At 45.9% G+C, this 16760-nt stretch overlaps 1 protein-coding gene across 1 annotated transcript in view; it reads right to left on the bottom strand.

The window, feature by feature from the left end:
• FRMD6 (FERM domain containing 6) overlaps positions 1–838 on the bottom strand; it is a 47255-nt gene extending 46417 nt beyond the window's left edge. Inside the window, exon 1 of the mRNA XM_044272360.1 lies at positions 637–838. The gene's annotated coding sequence lies outside the window, so the exon portion shown is untranslated. The remainder of the gene's footprint in view (positions 1–636) is intronic.
• Positions 839–16760: the final 15922 nt, after the last annotated feature.

Raw genomic sequence — 16760 nt, 5'->3', positions numbered from 1 at the left:
ACAAGCGTGTGTCATGGTGTTGCACAGACTAATGCACGGCACACATGCTGGAAATCGTGGCTTACTGTCTGGAGTTTGTCATTTGGCACAGCTCATCATGATATCACAAGATGAGCTTACATAGGACTGCAGGTAGCTTTTTGTTCTATGAGAGAATAGGCTCAAAGAGCAAAATGACAGAGACAGCTCTGCTACATCTGTGTATCCTAATATAGCACAGCCTAATGGGGGGTAAAAGAGATAAGGCACAAGTCAAAGCAACAGCATGTTTCATAGGGGCGCTGGGACCAATGCACTGCCTTGTAATATCCAGGTCTACTCTGTGGATGTGGGGTTTGTCATCTGGCACTGCTCTGCCTGAGGACAGTTGACAGATCCAGCACAACTACATCTGTAATTTAGATTGTGAATAAAAGGGGAAGGGAGATACAAGCAATAGGAACAATAAGCAATAAGCATGCATCACACAACACACTGCCTGGCGCTGAGTTTGTCATTTAGCAGAGCTCATCCTGAGATGGCAAAGAGTTAAATGACAGATCCAGCTCTACTACATCTGGGGGTATAGTGCACACAACACACCGCCTGCTGCATGCAGAGTTACTGTACCAACAAGGGATGCTTTCATTCACTTACTTTAATCCTGGCTACAAGCTGAGCTGGCTGCATGTCCAGGTCCTGGGATAATCCTGAGTCCAGCCGGTGGAGGTTTACACCAAATACAGGAGAAATTGCAGGAAAAAACAAAAAACTAAAAGTTCAGGTCAGTCCTGTAGTGAGCCCGAGCCTGTGTCTCCCAGACCTGCTGCCTGAACCAGTGTGAGCACTTCCACACTCCCCAGATCCTGCTGAAACACCCCTCCCTCCCTCTCCCACATCCTCCCTCCCAGCGCTCCGCTCAGCTCTGGAATGAAAGCATTGCTGACTACTTTTTTTTTTTTTTTTTTTTTTTAAACTCTCTTTTTTTTTGTACTTGCTTTATTGTACAGTAACACAAACAGCAACAAATAAAAAATAAATAAAAATCATGCAACTTTTGATGCATTTTGAAAAAATAACAATGTATCACCCAAACACCATAGCAACAGTGTTAGGCCTCATGCACACGGCCGTATGGCTTTTTCAGTATTTTGCGTTCCGCCAAAAACAGATCCACAAAAAATACGGATGACGTCTGTGTGCATTCCGTTTTTTTGCAGAACGGAACAGCCGGCCCTTGATAGAACAGTACTATCCTTGTCCGTTATGCGGACAATAATAGGACATGTTCTATCTCTGAACGGAACGGAAAAACGGAAATACGGAGTACCTTCCATTTTTTTGCGGATCCATTGAAATGAATGGTTCCATATGCGGAATGCAAAAAACGGAAAGGAAACTGAAAAAAAAGAGGCCTTAGGGCTCATGCACACAAACGTTTTTTGCGTTCAGTATACTGGCCGTTTTTTTTGTTCAGTATGCGTTACTTATATTAAGCCATTCATTTCAATGGGTCAGCAAATAACTGAAGTGTCTACGTGTGCATTCCGTTTCCGTATTTCCGTTCCATTGAAAGATAGAACATGTCCTATTATTGCCCGCAAATTGCGTTCCGTGGCTCCATTCAAGTCAATGGATCCGCAAAAAAAACGGAACACATATAGAATGTACTCCGTGTGTCTTCCGTATCCGTTCCGTTTTAGCGGAACCATCTGTTGGAAGTTTTAAGCCCAGCCCATTTTTTTCTATGTAATTACTGTATATTGTATATGCCATACGGAAAAACTGAATAGAAAAATGGAACGGAAACGGAAACACTACTGAAACAAAAAACTGATCCGTTAAAAACACAGAAACAGCTATACGGTCGTGTGCATGAGCCTTTACAGTTGTTTAGAGGTTTGCTGCTTCAGTTAGGGCCCTTTCACACAAGCAAGTTTTCCAGTGCGGGTGCTATGCGTGAAGTGAACGCATTGCGCACGCACTGAATCCTGACCCATTCATTTCAATGGGTCTGTGCACATGAATGTTTTTTTTTCATTCCATTCTGTCCTCAAATTGCGGATCCGCCCGTGTGCCTTCCGCAATTTGCAGAACGGAATAGGCGGCCCATTGTAGAAATGCCTATTCTTGTCCGCAAAACGGACAAGAATAGGACAGGTTATATTTTTTTTGGCAGGGCCACGGAACGGAGCAAAGGATGCGGACAGCGCACGGAGTGATGTCCGCATCTTTTGCGGCCCCATTGAAGTGAATGGGTTCGCACCCGAGCCGCAAAATCTGCGGCTTGGATGCGGACCAGAACAACAGTCGTGTGCATGAGGCCTTATTCTGCATTTTTCACGCAGCCCTGGCCCCATAGAAGTGAATGGGGCTTCAGTGAAAAACGCATCGCATTCGGATGCAATGCATTTTTAACTGATGGTTGCTAGGAGATGGTGTTTTTAAACCTTCAGGTTTTTTTTCACACGTGTGAGGCCTGTTTCACACGAACTATACGGATTGGCTGCGGATGCGTTCAGGGAGCGTTCAGTGAAACTCGCACCATTTTGCAAGCAAGTTCAGTCACTTTTGTCTGCGATTGCGTTTAGTTCTTCAGTTTTTTCCACAGAAGTGCAATGCGTTTTGATGCGTTTTTTAGGGTACTTTTTTAGCGTTTTTCTTTTCCGACATAGAGTTCCGTCCTAGGGGCTCTTTACCGGAAAAGAACTGATCAGTGTTATCCCCATGCATTCTGAATGGAGAGCAATCCGATCAGGATGCATCAGGATGTCTTCAGTTCAGTCATTTTGACTGATCAGGCAAAAGAGAAAACCGTAGCATGCTACGGTTTTATCTCCGGTGAAAAAAACTGAAGACTTGCCTTAAAGGGTTTCTACCACTTGCATATCACATATTTGGTGATCAGACACTAGCGATCCGCTAGTGTCTGATGTAGCTTACAAGCTAATTATTACCTTAATCCGTTCGGCCCATACCTCAAAAAAAGCACTTATATCTTTATGCAAATGAGCCTCTAGGTGCTATGCAGGCGTTTTTCCAGCACCTAGAGGCTCCGTCTACCTTTCAGTTTGCCGCCCAGCGCCTCGCTCCAGCACGCCCATCTTCAACTCTATTCGATCCTCCCCCTGCTTCTGTCTTCTGAAATCTCGCGCCTGCGCCGTTCGTCGCGGCATTCGGCGCAGGCGCAGTCAATGTCTGACCGCTCCGTGCTCAGACATTTCCACTGCGCCTGCGCCGATGACATCGGCGCAGGCGCAGTGGAAATGTCTGAGCACGGAGCGGTCAGACATTGCCTGCGCCGAATGCCGCGACGAACGGCGCAGGCGCGGGATTTCTGAAGGCAGAAGCAGGGGGAGGATCGAATACGGTAAGAGATGGGCGTGCTGGAGCGAGGCGCTGGGCGGCAAACTGAAAGGTAGACGGAGCCTCTAGGTGCTGGAAAAACGCCTGCATAGCACCTAGAGGCTCATTTGCATAAAGATATAAGTGCTTTTTTTGAGGTATGGGCCGAACGGATTAAGGTAATAATTAGCTTGTAAGCTACATCAGACACTAGCGGATCGCTAGTGTCTGATCACCAAATATGTGATATGCAAGTGGTAGAAACCCTTTAATGCCGGATCCGTCCTTCCGGCCTGCACATGCGCAGACCGGTAAAAATGTGAAAAAAAAAGATACAAGACAGATCCGTCTGTCCGCATGACAAGCAGAGAGACGGATCCGTCTCACAAATGCTTTCAGTCAGCGGCAGATCGGCGGAAAGTTCCGATGACGGAACTGCTCGCCGGATCACACTGCCGCAAGTGTGAAAGTAGCCTAAGAAAATGAATACAATTTCGGGATTGAAATGGTTCTCTATCACAATGGTGTGTATACTTTTGCAACCAATTTTATTATTGTCCCAATGTATCAAAAATAAATAGTTTTGATTGGAAATCTCTTACCGTTTTGGATATACAGCTGCCTATGGTCCTAGACGACAAACAGATCCTAGGGGTCATCTACCAACAGTTTTATGCCACTTCTTGTTGTAAAATTGTGGCATGACCCCTTTTTTGCAACTTTGAATGCCCATACCACAAAGGAGTGTCGGAGGAGTGGCGGGGTCGGAGCGAGGGCGTGGCAGGTAAATTTGCCTCGGCCGAAGCCCCTATTTTTATGTCAGGATAAAAGCGTAAAAGTTGCCAAAAAAACTCCACCAGCCAAGGGCCTTGTCATAAATTGGGTGCATCTTCCGGCAATAACGCTGGCGTAAAATGTACAAGAAAGACAGTAAAAAAATGACCCTGTGTGTAGTCCAATCCTGCAGTCACAGGGGGTCATTTACGCACATTTTTACGCTAGTTTTTGCAAGTCCCTTTTATTTTTTTATGTTTGTGTGCCATCCTTGCCACTTGGGAGAGGCGAGGGCTGGGCATAAAAAAAGAGGGGTAAAAGCTAGTCCAGTCAGGAATGCTATTATCAATCGTCACCATGAATAAACCATAACATATCAGACAAAGATATAAGAGAACCAAAATAGCAAAAATATGAAATAATGTAGCAGAGCTAGTGAGCACAAGCGCTGTCAGCAGTTTTGCATTACATTACAAATTCAGCCCTGCTACATCTGCTACAGGTTCAGTTCCAAATCTCGTTCCTGTGACAGATTTCAGCTGCGAGTCTGTGACAACCAGACCCCCCCCCCTCCATAGAAATACTTGGATAATTCCATACATGCCTGTAATTGTTATCAGCTACATGGGGGATGTGGCCCTCAGTGCTAGAGCCGATTCCTCCCCTAGTTACTAAGCATCAGTAACTGCAGGAATTGTTCTCAGGGGGGGGATAGGCTAAAGTCTGTATTACACAGGCCGATTGAGCAAGCGATTGTCACCTGCTCACTAGCAGAGTAGATTGCTGTTATTACATGCAACCATCTTCACCGCAGCATGGGGAGGAATGATCGCTATGCCATCGCTCGTCCCTATGCTATCTGGTGGTTTGCAGGCAGCAGATCATAATTAGTTAGCGCGATCTGCCGCTTGCAAGCACTGATTTTTAAGCAGGCGGCAGTATTACACTGCAAGATGATCGCTAACGAACGAGTGATCATGTTAACGCTCGTCAGTGATTATCGGCCAGTGCTCTACAGCCCTAGGTTGGGGGGCTTGTTTGTTAGGATGTCAGCAGGGGACAGTCTGCTCCTCTTGTGATCTGGGGTCGGTGACTAGAATTCAAGGGAAGTAAAATATATCTTTGGACCAGGGATGTCAAACTCGTGGCCCTCCAGCTGTTGCAAAACTACAACTCCCATCATGCCTGGGCATACTACAGCTATCAGGGAATGATGGGAGTTGTAGTTTTGCAACATCTGGAGGGCCATGAGTTTGACATCCATGCTTTGGACCTTGTAAAGGGCCCTTTACACAGGCTGAGAATCCTAAAGATAATCGCTAACGAGCATTTATAGGAACGCTCGTTATCTGGCAGTGTAAGGCCTCCTGCACAGGAACGTGTGCTCCCCGTGGCCGTGCTGCGGGCTGCAATGTACGAGCACCGACCGTGGGGCAGCCGCAGCGGATCGCGGACCCATTCACTCTAATGGGTCCGAAATACGGCTGTTCCGCAAAAAGATAGGACATGTTCTATCTTTTTATGGAACGGAAGTATGGGACAAAACCCCACGGAAGCACTCCGTAGTTAGCTATCAACCCTTAATAGATATTTTACTTAGCATTCTGTATTAAAGAATGCGATTATTTTCCATTATAACCATGTTATAATGGAAAATAATACAGTAAATGGACTTTAATGGGGTCCCGGGGCTCATCTCATCATCTCCTTAGCAACCATCCGTGAAAATCGCATTGCATCCGCACTTGCTTGCGGATGCAATGCGTTTTTCACTGAAGCCCAATTCACTTCTATGGGGCCGGGGCTGCGTGAAAAACACAGAATATAGAACATGCTGTGATTTTTCACGCAACCAACAAGTGATGCGTGAAAAACCATCGCTCATGTACACAGCCCCATTGAAAGGGATAGGTCAGGATTCAGTGCGTCACACATTGCACCCGAACGGAAAACTCATGTGTGAAATACGGAAATGTGAAAGAGTCCTTAGTTTTTCGGTCAGTGAATGAGAACACTCTTGTTAAAGGGATTCTGTCATGACATTTTAGCCCTATAACCTAAACATATGGCCAGGTCTGTACCAGGCGCATGCGCACTTCAGGCTGAGCATAGTGCGCAGGCGCCGGATCTAGCAGAGGGCCGGCCAGATTTGGCGGAGGCGGCGCTGAGGTGAGGAGGGCGGCGATTAAGACTGGGAAGGAGGCGCTGGGCCCCAGACAGCCGGGCACTCTGTATTAACTGACGTCCCCTCCGGCACCTTAGGTAGGCGATTGACCGGTTATAAAAACCTGTTTTATGTGCTAATAGAGCCACAGGCAGATTTAATAAGGACAGTTTCGGATTCATGTTATTTGTACGGACCAGGTCCGTACAAATAGGGCTAAAATGTCATGACAGAATCCCTTTAAGGGCTTGTTCACATGACCGTTGCCGTATTGCGTCCCGCACTTTAATGGGTCCGCAAATCCGGAGGTGCGGAATGGAATGAAACCCTATAGAAGCACTACGGAGTGCTTCCGTGGGTTCCGTTTCATCCCTCCGCACCACAAAAAGATAGAACTTGCTCTATGTTTTTGCGGAACGGACGGATCGCTGAGCCCATTCAAGTGAATGGGGTCGGGATCTGCATGCGGCAGCCCCACGGCCGTTGCCCGTGCATTGTGGATCGCAATTTGCGGTCCACAGCATGGGCACGGAGGGGCAACGGCCGTGTGAATGAGCCCTAACATTCAGAAACCGTAAACCTGTCCATAGTCTGTTCTGACCTCAGCTGAGCTGTGGATACCATTGTGTCCAGTCTAGACAGGGATCAGCAATCTCCGGCACTTAGCTGTTCTGAAACTACAACTCCCAGAATCCTCCTTTCACTGCTTTGGGTGTTGCAAGAACAGTGAAATAAGGGTGCATGATGGGAGTTGTAGTTTCACAGCAGCTGGAGTGCCGATAGTTGCTGGTCCCTTTTCTATACAGGTCGGCAGCAGCTGCACAGGTCTCCCTGGTAGTTTGCAACAATGTATCAGTCTGGAGTTCAGGCTGTAGCTCCCAGATCATTGTCTGGACTGAATACGATTGTATCCACTTCTGACAGCGGAACTATCAATGAAGGGCTTTGCTCATTTACGGACGGCGTTCTCATTTACTCACGGAAAATAAAAATTTAGAAAATGACGAGGAAAAGAAACTTAGTGGGAGATTCCATCTTTGGTTGCTATGGGCAACTAAACCAGTTTTCCCTTCGACCAGTTTTGATACATCTCCCCCATAACGTTATAGGAAGTTGTAGAGTTTCCCATTTATACAGGGATTAAGCTTTATTTACCTAATATTGGCAAACCCATTGGTAACTACCATAGCGGAGGACCATGCATGGGGCCCAGTTGGGATCATCCGTTCTTCTACTGGTGGTGAAAACTTTGTCAGGACTCTACAAGGAACAACTATTAGCAAATGAGGCAGTGGAAAAATGGCCCAAGGGTCATCGAAAAGGGTTTAGGCAGAAACAGGGCGTGGACTCTCAGAATAGACTCCTCCTCTTTTCAGGCGGGCCCCTTGATGACTCAAGCCGTGGCCACACAGGAGATAACAGCAGATTTGGCAGCGTCCAGGATTTAACATATGCTGCGCTCATTTATATAGGGCTCACCCTCATCTTGAGGCTTTGAACCGTGAGTACTGTAGTGACTCCTTTCATCACACGCCTCTACAGTCCCTACATCAGACCCCCCCTACTAGATCTCATTTTGATAAAGGGTGAGAACCTATAGGCCACCTGGACACATTGCAGGTTACGTGCAGAAGGAGATTTGCTAAATATCAGGCACACTTTTCCAAGCAGTAATTTATCTGCTGTGCAGATTTAGAAATCCACAGCATCTCAATTACAGATTTTTAGGGTAACTGCAAACGATGCGTATAACGGTTTATGCACATGACCATTGGATGCATGGAACATGGATACCGGGTGTGTGCATTCCGCAGAACAGAATTGCTGGCCCCTAATAGAACTGTCCTATCCTTATCTGTAACGCGGAGAATAATAGGACATGTTCTGTCCATGGGGACACAGAATGCACACAGAGTAATTTAAATTTTTTAATTTTTTTTGGGCAGCCCCATTGAAGTGAACGGTTCCGCATATGGGCTGCAAAAAAAACCCATAATGGACATGGAAAAAAATAAAAATAAATATGTTCGTGTGCATGAGCCATTACATGTGGGTTTTCCATGCAAAAAAAAATAAACAAAAAAAGGAGCAAAGTAAAGTATCAGCAAACTGAGAGTTGACAAATGTCATGTACACTTTGCCTTTTTCTTCTGCGCAGAAACTTACCTGCTGTGTGGATTTTAACAATTTGCCTTTTTTTTTTTTTTGCGATTCCACATCTTATGTAGAGTATATTTCCCATAGTCTTCAAAGGGGTTGTTAAACAGAAGACCTGCAATAAAGAGTGCCGTTTTGGTACAGATTTCTTGTGGATTTGCACAGACATTTGCACCATGTGCAGGGACCCTTAGTGCAGATTTCACCCTTTGCAATGCACGGAGTGACATTAGGGCATTATCCGTGCTTAAAGGGGCGCAGGCGGTCTAAACCGATAACCGATCCTCAGGATATGTAATCAATATCTGATTGGCAGGGGTCAGCTGTTTGAAGAGGAGGTGGCGCTCCATGTTCATTGGACTATGCTTCGTCCCCCTTCAAATCATGTCAGAAGCGCAGTGTAATTAAAAGTACTCGCTTCATTCACTTGTAATTACCCTGTGACACAACTGCAACAGAGACGACGCTCGGGGTAAGGGCTCATTCAGACGACGCTCGGGGTAAGGGCTCATTCAGACGACGCTCGGGGTAAGGGCTCATTCAGACGACGCTCGGGGTAAGGGCTCATTCAGACGACGCTCGGGGTAAGGGCTCATTCAGACGACGCTCGGGGTAAGGGCTCATTCAGACGACGCTCGGGGTAAGGGCTCATTCAGACGACGCTCGGGGTAAGGGCTCATTCAGACGACCGTATCCGTTTTGCGGAATGTAACAGCCAGCCCTATGATAGAACTATCTTTTTCTTGTCCGCAAAAACGGACAAGCTCTATCTTTTTTGCGGGGCCGCGGAACGGACGTACGGATGTGGACAGCACACGGTGTGCTATCTGCGTTATGGGTCCGCATTCACTTGGATGCAGACACAAATATACAGTCTTCTGAATGAGCCCTAATAAAGAGGAACCGGGGCTCTACCGCCTCTTCAAACAGCTGATAGAAGGGGGGTCTGGGTGTTGGACCACCACCCACCAATGAGCTATCCTGACAATAGGTCAGCAATACAGACGGCCTGCACGTCCCCTTTAAAGTCTGAAAACCACACCTGTGTCTAGGCAGCTTTATAGAGAAGTGGTCTCCAAGTGCAGGTGGTCCGCTGTGTGCTGGTGTCAGGCAGCAGCTGAAAGGGGGCTCATTTTCATCTTTACTATGGGTCTGCCATCCGGTCACTCCTTTCCCCTCATTTGGTGAAAATACTGGAGTATTTCTCAAAATGTTCACATTTTCCGTAAGACTTTTAGAGCCTCATTACGCTAAGAAGATAAAAGGTCTTTTCGCAGCTGCTAGAGCTGGAAGACGTAGTAATTAATATGACGGGTAATTACCTGTGTTGTGGCAGGTGGTTTGTAAGAAGTGCTGACCGCCCAAGAAACACATGACAGTGCAGCACTTGATAAGCATCTCGCTTAGCAACCAATCAGATTCCACCTTTCATTTTCAAGGGGGGCTCTGAAAAATGAAAGGTGGGATCTGATTGGTTGCCGTGGGTAACTAAACCAGTTTTCCTTTACACTCCACACTGTTTTCAGAGAGGACAATTCTGGAGACTCTGGGTAGATTTATCAAAATTGGTGTAAAGTAAAAAAAAATAACTGGTTTAGTTGCCCATGGCAACCAATCAGATTGCACCTTTCATTTTTCGGACCTCCTTTGGAAAGTGAAAGGTGGAATCTGATTGGTTGCTCTGGGCAACTAAGGCTACTTTCACATTTAGTTTTTGAGATCGGTCATAGGATCCCAATAGAGGAGGAAAACGCTTCAGTTTTGTCCCCATTCATTGTCAATAGGGACAAAACGGAACTGAAGGGAACGGAGTCACCAGAATGCATTCAGTTCCGTTTCATTGCTTTACCATGGTGCACACAAAAGCGTTGCAAGCAGCGTTTTTGAGTGCGTCCTGGGATGCGGAACCAAACAGATCTGTCATGACTCGCAATGTAAGTCAATGGGGACGGATCAGTTTTCTCTGACACAAAAGAAAACGGATCCATCCCCCATTGACTTACAATGGTTCTAGAGATGGCTACTGTAGAGATAATACAACCGGATCCATGCATAACGGATGCAGGTTGTATTATCATAATAGAAGCCGGGTTTTCCTTTACACCAGTTTGATAAATCTCCCCCATTATGTTGGTCTTTCCTCAGAAATCTGCCAGGTCCCTGTGTATGTGTATAGGGGCTTCCTAATCCTTGAGGAGCACAAGCAGATATGCTAGGAGGGGTTAGGCACATAGCAGACCATTGTTTTTCCTGTTTGATCCTTTTGCTCCATCCATGGATAAGCGGTGCCAAATGTACCCCAAGACCTGGTGTCTTACACACGCAGGTGAATGGAGCTAGTGTTGATGCCACCCTAAGGTCTGAGCCCATGGCGCTATCTAATGGACCAACCGTCGACCTCTGATTCGTAGATCAGAAGACTTTTTAATGGTTTCATGTAAAGTAAAAGCTTAATCATCGGATAATGAAGAATTCTGCGACTTTCTAATATGTTTTGTGTTTCCCTTCCTCACCATCTTAGATTCCTGCTTGCTGTCAGTAAATGAAAACCAGAAACTGAAAACCTGATGTAGTTGTTGTCACAGCTGAGGGTGCAGCACAGCTATATACAGTCTAGATAATCTTCTGAGCTTAGATATTTTGCGTCCGTGTCTGAACCACCCTTTTTTACGGATTGCACACAGACTTGTTCATTTCTATGGGTCTGCAACAAAAAACAGAAAGCACGCAGCTGTCTGCATCTGTATGTCCATTCCGCAAATTATAGAACATGTCCTATTCTTGTCTGTATTGCAGACAAGAATAGTCATTTCTAGTGAAGGCGTAATTTTTTTTTGCATATTTGGGCTCTACATGACTGTATATATTTGCAGTCTGCAAAACACGGATCCGCAAAAAATAAAAATAAAAATAAATAAAATACCAGATGATCTGTGTGATGTCCGTGTTGCATCTCTATTATTTTTTTCTGGACACCTTGTAACAATACCTGTCCTTGTCTGAAATATAGACAAGAATAGGACTCTTTTTTTTTTCAGTTCCACATACAGACCTGTAAAAACAACGAAACCGAAATGGAAGACAAATATGTTTGTGTGCACGAGCCCTTTCACAGGAAGGTGTCTGTATTTTGCAGAGCCGTGATTTGTGGACTGCTATACAGATATCGTCCTGTGCATGAGGCCTTACACATCTTACCTACACTGATACACTGTAACAAACATGAGCACTGGATAGAGATTTGTGCTGATGTATTTAGCTTCTAGAGGATTGTCGGGACTAGATACAATTGTTGCAAACCCTCAGATGTGACAGGTAGCAGGTCTGTATAGGATTTTGGCTTCTGGATGTAAACAAGCATGATATGACAGCAAGCAGAGTGAAGACCTGAAACACAACTATTCACAGAGTAAGGCCTCATGCACACGGCCGTTGTTTGGGTCCGCATGTGGACCCATTCACTTCAATGGGGCCGCAAAAGATGCGGACAGCACTCCGTGTGCTGTCCGCATCTGTGGCTCTGTTCCGCGGCCCCGGAAAAAAATAAAAAATAACATGTCCTATTCTTGTCCGCGCTTTGCGGACAAGAATAGGCATTTATATTGCCGGCGCCCATTCCGTTCCGCAAATTGCGGAAGGCAACACGGGCGGCTTCCGTTTTTTGCGGATCCACTGTTTGCGGACCGCAAAAACGGAACGGTCGTGTGCATGAGGCCTAAACGTCCATCATTCCTCCTCCATGAATGTGGGGAGTACACAGGGCTGATCACAACAAGTTTACGTTGATCATTTCACATGTGGTTGGTTTCCCGGTGTTTGCGGCCCGAGCTCCACACACAGGAATGTGCTGCCCATCTAATCTCTGTTTAGCTTGGATAGATGAAAGTTATGTACAGTGTTTGCCAAGTCATATTGTCCCTGAAGGGAAGAGTGTCACCCGCTGCATCGGTACCAACTACTTTGTGTAGACTGGTTTTGTGATTTAAAAGACAATTCCAATGACCTTATGAACACTACCTGGACTCACGTTTTTATGAGCAGCTATGTGGGTAGCAGTATTGTATCTACACAAGTACTAATCTTGTATCTACATAGGTAATGGGTTGTATCTACATTTGTAGCAATCTTGTATCTACACACGACCCTTGTGTGTTTAGCTGTCCGCAAAATGCGGATCCGCAAAACACGGATGGTGTCCATGTGCTTTCTGCAATTTGCGGAACGGCACAGACAGCCATTATTATAACTGCCTATTCTTGTCCGCAAAACGGACAGGTTATATTTTTTTTCGCATCTTTTGCGGCCCCATTAAAGTGAATAGGTCCGCATCCAAGCCGCAAAAACTGCGGCTCGGATGCGGACCAAAACAACGGTCGTGTGCATGTAGCCTTACTGAAGGATTATCGGTAGTCACCACCAAATCCACTTTTCTAAATCAGTAATCTGCCATTATTTAGCAATGTAAATGCTCTACAAAGACTGCAGTAATAAACAGAGAAATATTTAGGGCGCCTTCACACGTTGCAGAAGTTCCCACGACATAAAATCAGTTCCATTTACCTGAATGGAGCTTTCAGAAATCCATGTGCTCGCTGCTCCACTGAAATGAATGGAACAAATGTTTAATCGCTGAAAATTCAGCAACAAAATCTGCAGCGTGTGAAGGCGCCCAATTGATTCCGGATGCAATGCGTTTTTCACTTAAGCCCCATTCACTTATATGGGGCCGGGGCTGCGTGAAAATCGCAGAATATAGAACATGCTGCGATTTTCACGCAACGCACAAGTGATGCGTGAAAAACAACGCTCATGTACACAGACCCATTGAAATGAATGGGTCAGGATTCGGTGCGGAATTGCACGTATTGCACCCACGCGGAAAACTCACTCATGTGAAATGGGCCTAAGGCACTCCCACTGAATCCTGACTTACTCCTTGGCTACTTTTGGAACTCCCATAGCAGTGAATGGAAGGAGGCTGCGCATGGCTGCTGCTCTCCCTTCACTTTGGGATGCCCACTTTGGAGATAGGTACGGGTCTCACCTCTGGGACCCAGTCCTGCCTGACATTGATGGATCATTCTAGCAATATGCCATCAATGTCTGAGATGGGAATTCCCCCTTTAATCTTCTGTGTCCCAATGCAAAATCTGTACCAGGGCCCCCACCAACCTTGTGCCATTCATACTAATGGTGTCGTCTTATGTGATTAGATTCCTAGGATGCTGGGGGTTTGGGTCAGTGGACCTGTGGCGAGGACAGTATGGGCAATGTGCCCATAATATGCTTGTGGGAAATATCGGGCCCTCTTGGGCACCAAGGCCTGGATGCAACTGATACCTCCGCACCCCTATGTCGATGGCACTGCGTATAGATTCCACTACACAACCTATGTGTCACTTTTCCGCACATAATCACCACAAGACCGTATTTATGTTCTTGCGCCATTCATTCCACTCTGAATGCCCGTGGGTGAATTTTTGGCACCAGAAGCTGCTATTTAAGTCTTGGCTCATTTACATAAATCCAGCCGTACTCGCTTTACCACCCATGCAATTCAAGCAGCACAAGGGAAAAAATTGAATAAAAATGGGCCCTTTGTTTCATGGTTTACAGAGGTCAAATACCATCCCTAAATAACCTGCCATGGGATTTTCCACTGTCTCCATCCGTACAGCCATAAGCAGTCTTCACGTTCTCTGTGCCCGCAGTGGGTGGTGGTAATCTATTACAACTGTTATAAGGCCTCCTTTATCAATACAGGCCTTGTTTCCCATAGCAACCAATCACAGCTCAGCTTACATTTCTGAAACTGCTCTGGAAAAATGAAAGCTGTGCTGTGATTGGTTGCTATGGGCGACAAGGCCTGTGTGTTTGGTCAGAGACATGAGGCCTAGTTATCTGTGGTGGGCATGACTGAGATATTGCACACTGAGCATTTCAGCTGCATACCCCCCTATCTTCACAGGGGACTGGCCCACAAATGCACCCACTATAGGGGCCCATTTGTATAGGGACTACCCACTTTGGGGTCTGCATGTTGTGCTCTTCTGGCCGCCAAATCTGACCAAACTGCTAAGAGAAAAACTTTTTTAAAATATGATAGAAATACCGAAATCTCGCGCAACTTCGGCCGAGATGAAGTTTTCCTACATGTAACACATGCATGCATACATACCGTTGCCCAGCCGTGCCTGTATTGTGGTCCGCAATCTGGAAGGTCCGCGGGGTTTCTCTCCATGCCTCCACACCTCAAAAAATTAGAACACATTCTATTTTTTTGCGGTGCGGACGGATCACAAACCCATTCAAGTTCAATGGGTCTGGAACAGTCTGCGGAATCCGCATGGCTTTTGCCCCTGCATTGGGCAACGCAAATTGCAGTCCTCAATGCACGGAGCGGCCGTGTGCATGAGTCCTTATCTGTACTAACCCAGTAGGTTGCTAGGAGAGGGGTGACAAGCCATCGGTCGGCCATATTGATAGTCAGCCAACTTTCCATGAAACAGAAAAGGCTGAATTTTTAACAACTGAAGTGATAAATTTATGGGCAAAGGGGCAAAAAGCCATGTGCCGCCCCTGCCCTGAAACCGGGTGGTAAGAAAGCAATGATTTAACGCCAGTTTGGCTATGGTGCTCCTTTTGCATTATTTATGCCCTGCCTCATTGCAGTGCAAACAGATAAAGACTTCACGTTTAAAAAATAATAATAAAATGAGACCATCTCATTACAAACAGTACCTCTTAAAGGGGAACTCTAAAAAACTGAGAATCCCATGTTTTACTTAGTGCTTCAGAGCACTGTGGCTTGTAGGTGGCACCCTTGTGTCACCAACATTTGTCATCTGATTCAGCTCTTGTGGTCAGGACATGGAGGGTAGGGGTAGAGGTAATGTCTCTAGTCTTCCCCAGGGTGGCTCCATTATTCCCCCAGTTACAAGATGGAGGGTAGGGGTAGACGTAATGTATGTAATCCTCCCTGGGGTGCCCCATTTTTTCCCAGTTACAAGACAGGTGTGTGCGCTGTGCGGCCTCTGCAGGTTGAACGCTTTTTATGACTGTTTTGTGCGTCCCTGAGCAGAGACGGGGTTTATAGAGGAGCTAAGATGACAGCATTTGTAGAGGTGATCAGTTTCGACATCAAAGAACTTGGAGGGTTTGGGACTCATTACAAAAAGGTTGGTTTCTATTTACACCCCCAGGCATACAGCAGAGGACTGATGGTGGATATCACTGTTACAGCCTGTGTTGTACTCCAGAGCTGTACTCACAATTGTGCAGGCTTCAGAGCTAAAAACTGACCAGAATTACCTGCTTGATCAGTGTCTGCAGAGAGTTTGCTCTTTTTGGAAGAAACTGTCCCTCTGCATTATAGCAATTCAACTAAGCTGTTAGTGTATTTAATGACAAACTTGCTGACTGTTTCTAGTAACAGCCAGAAGAATGAGTGCAGCTCTGGAGTATAATACAGGATGTAACTCCGGATCAGTACAGGATAAGTAATGTATGTACAGTGACTCCACCAGCAGAATAGTAAATGCAACTCTGGAGTATAATACAGGATTTAACTCAGGATCAGTACAGGATTGTACAAAGTGACTCCACCAGCAGAATAGTGAGTGCAGCTCTGGAGCATAATAATATAGTGTATTACATGTATACAAAGTGGGTCAACTTCTTACATTCACTGAAATCAAGCAGTGATGTTATAAATATTGAGGAGTTGATATACAAAGCTTATTAGAAAGACTGGAGGAAGCGGGGAATGGCAATCAGCCGACTGACTCTTCATCCTATGTCTGTGGCCACCATTAGATCTTGGGTCATGCTTGTCTGGGCTGTCTCAGAAGATGTGTATTTCCTTATCTAATCAGACACTTTTCCATCATCCATTATCCAGTTTCCAGGAGCATCTCTATAGGAGAGTCAGAGATAGCAGTTGTACCCAGTCCCTGGTGCATGAGAGGGCCAAAGACCCCTTTATCACATAAGACCCCAGTAGTATAAATGGCACCTGGTAGGAGGGGGGCCTGTTACAGATTTTGCAATGGGTCCCAAGAGCTATAAGATACACCTCTGATTGCAGCGATTGGATAAATTAAGCAATTGTTAGGCCATTCCTGCAGCTTCATAGGGGAATACAACACCCATCATGCAGAGGGGCGTAAACCTCACTTATCTGCATCTTGTTCTCAGACCACCGTCTAGCACAGCAGAACTTCTGAAATACAGGAATTTTTCCAGGGCTCACTGTCTGCCATGCTGTGGTAGAAGTGATAACAGTACGCGTTTCTATTCTCAGCTGAAATGTGTGAAATTCAAATCTGACATAACCTATATT

This window comes from Bufo gargarizans, chromosome 11, assembly GCF_014858855.1.
Source record: "Bufo gargarizans isolate SCDJY-AF-19 chromosome 11, ASM1485885v1, whole genome shotgun sequence".
Classification (NCBI taxonomy): domain Eukaryota; kingdom Metazoa; phylum Chordata; class Amphibia; order Anura; family Bufonidae; genus Bufo; species Bufo gargarizans.
Note: the sequence above shows the minus strand (reverse complement) of the source record. Positions and strands in the feature narration are given on the sequence as shown.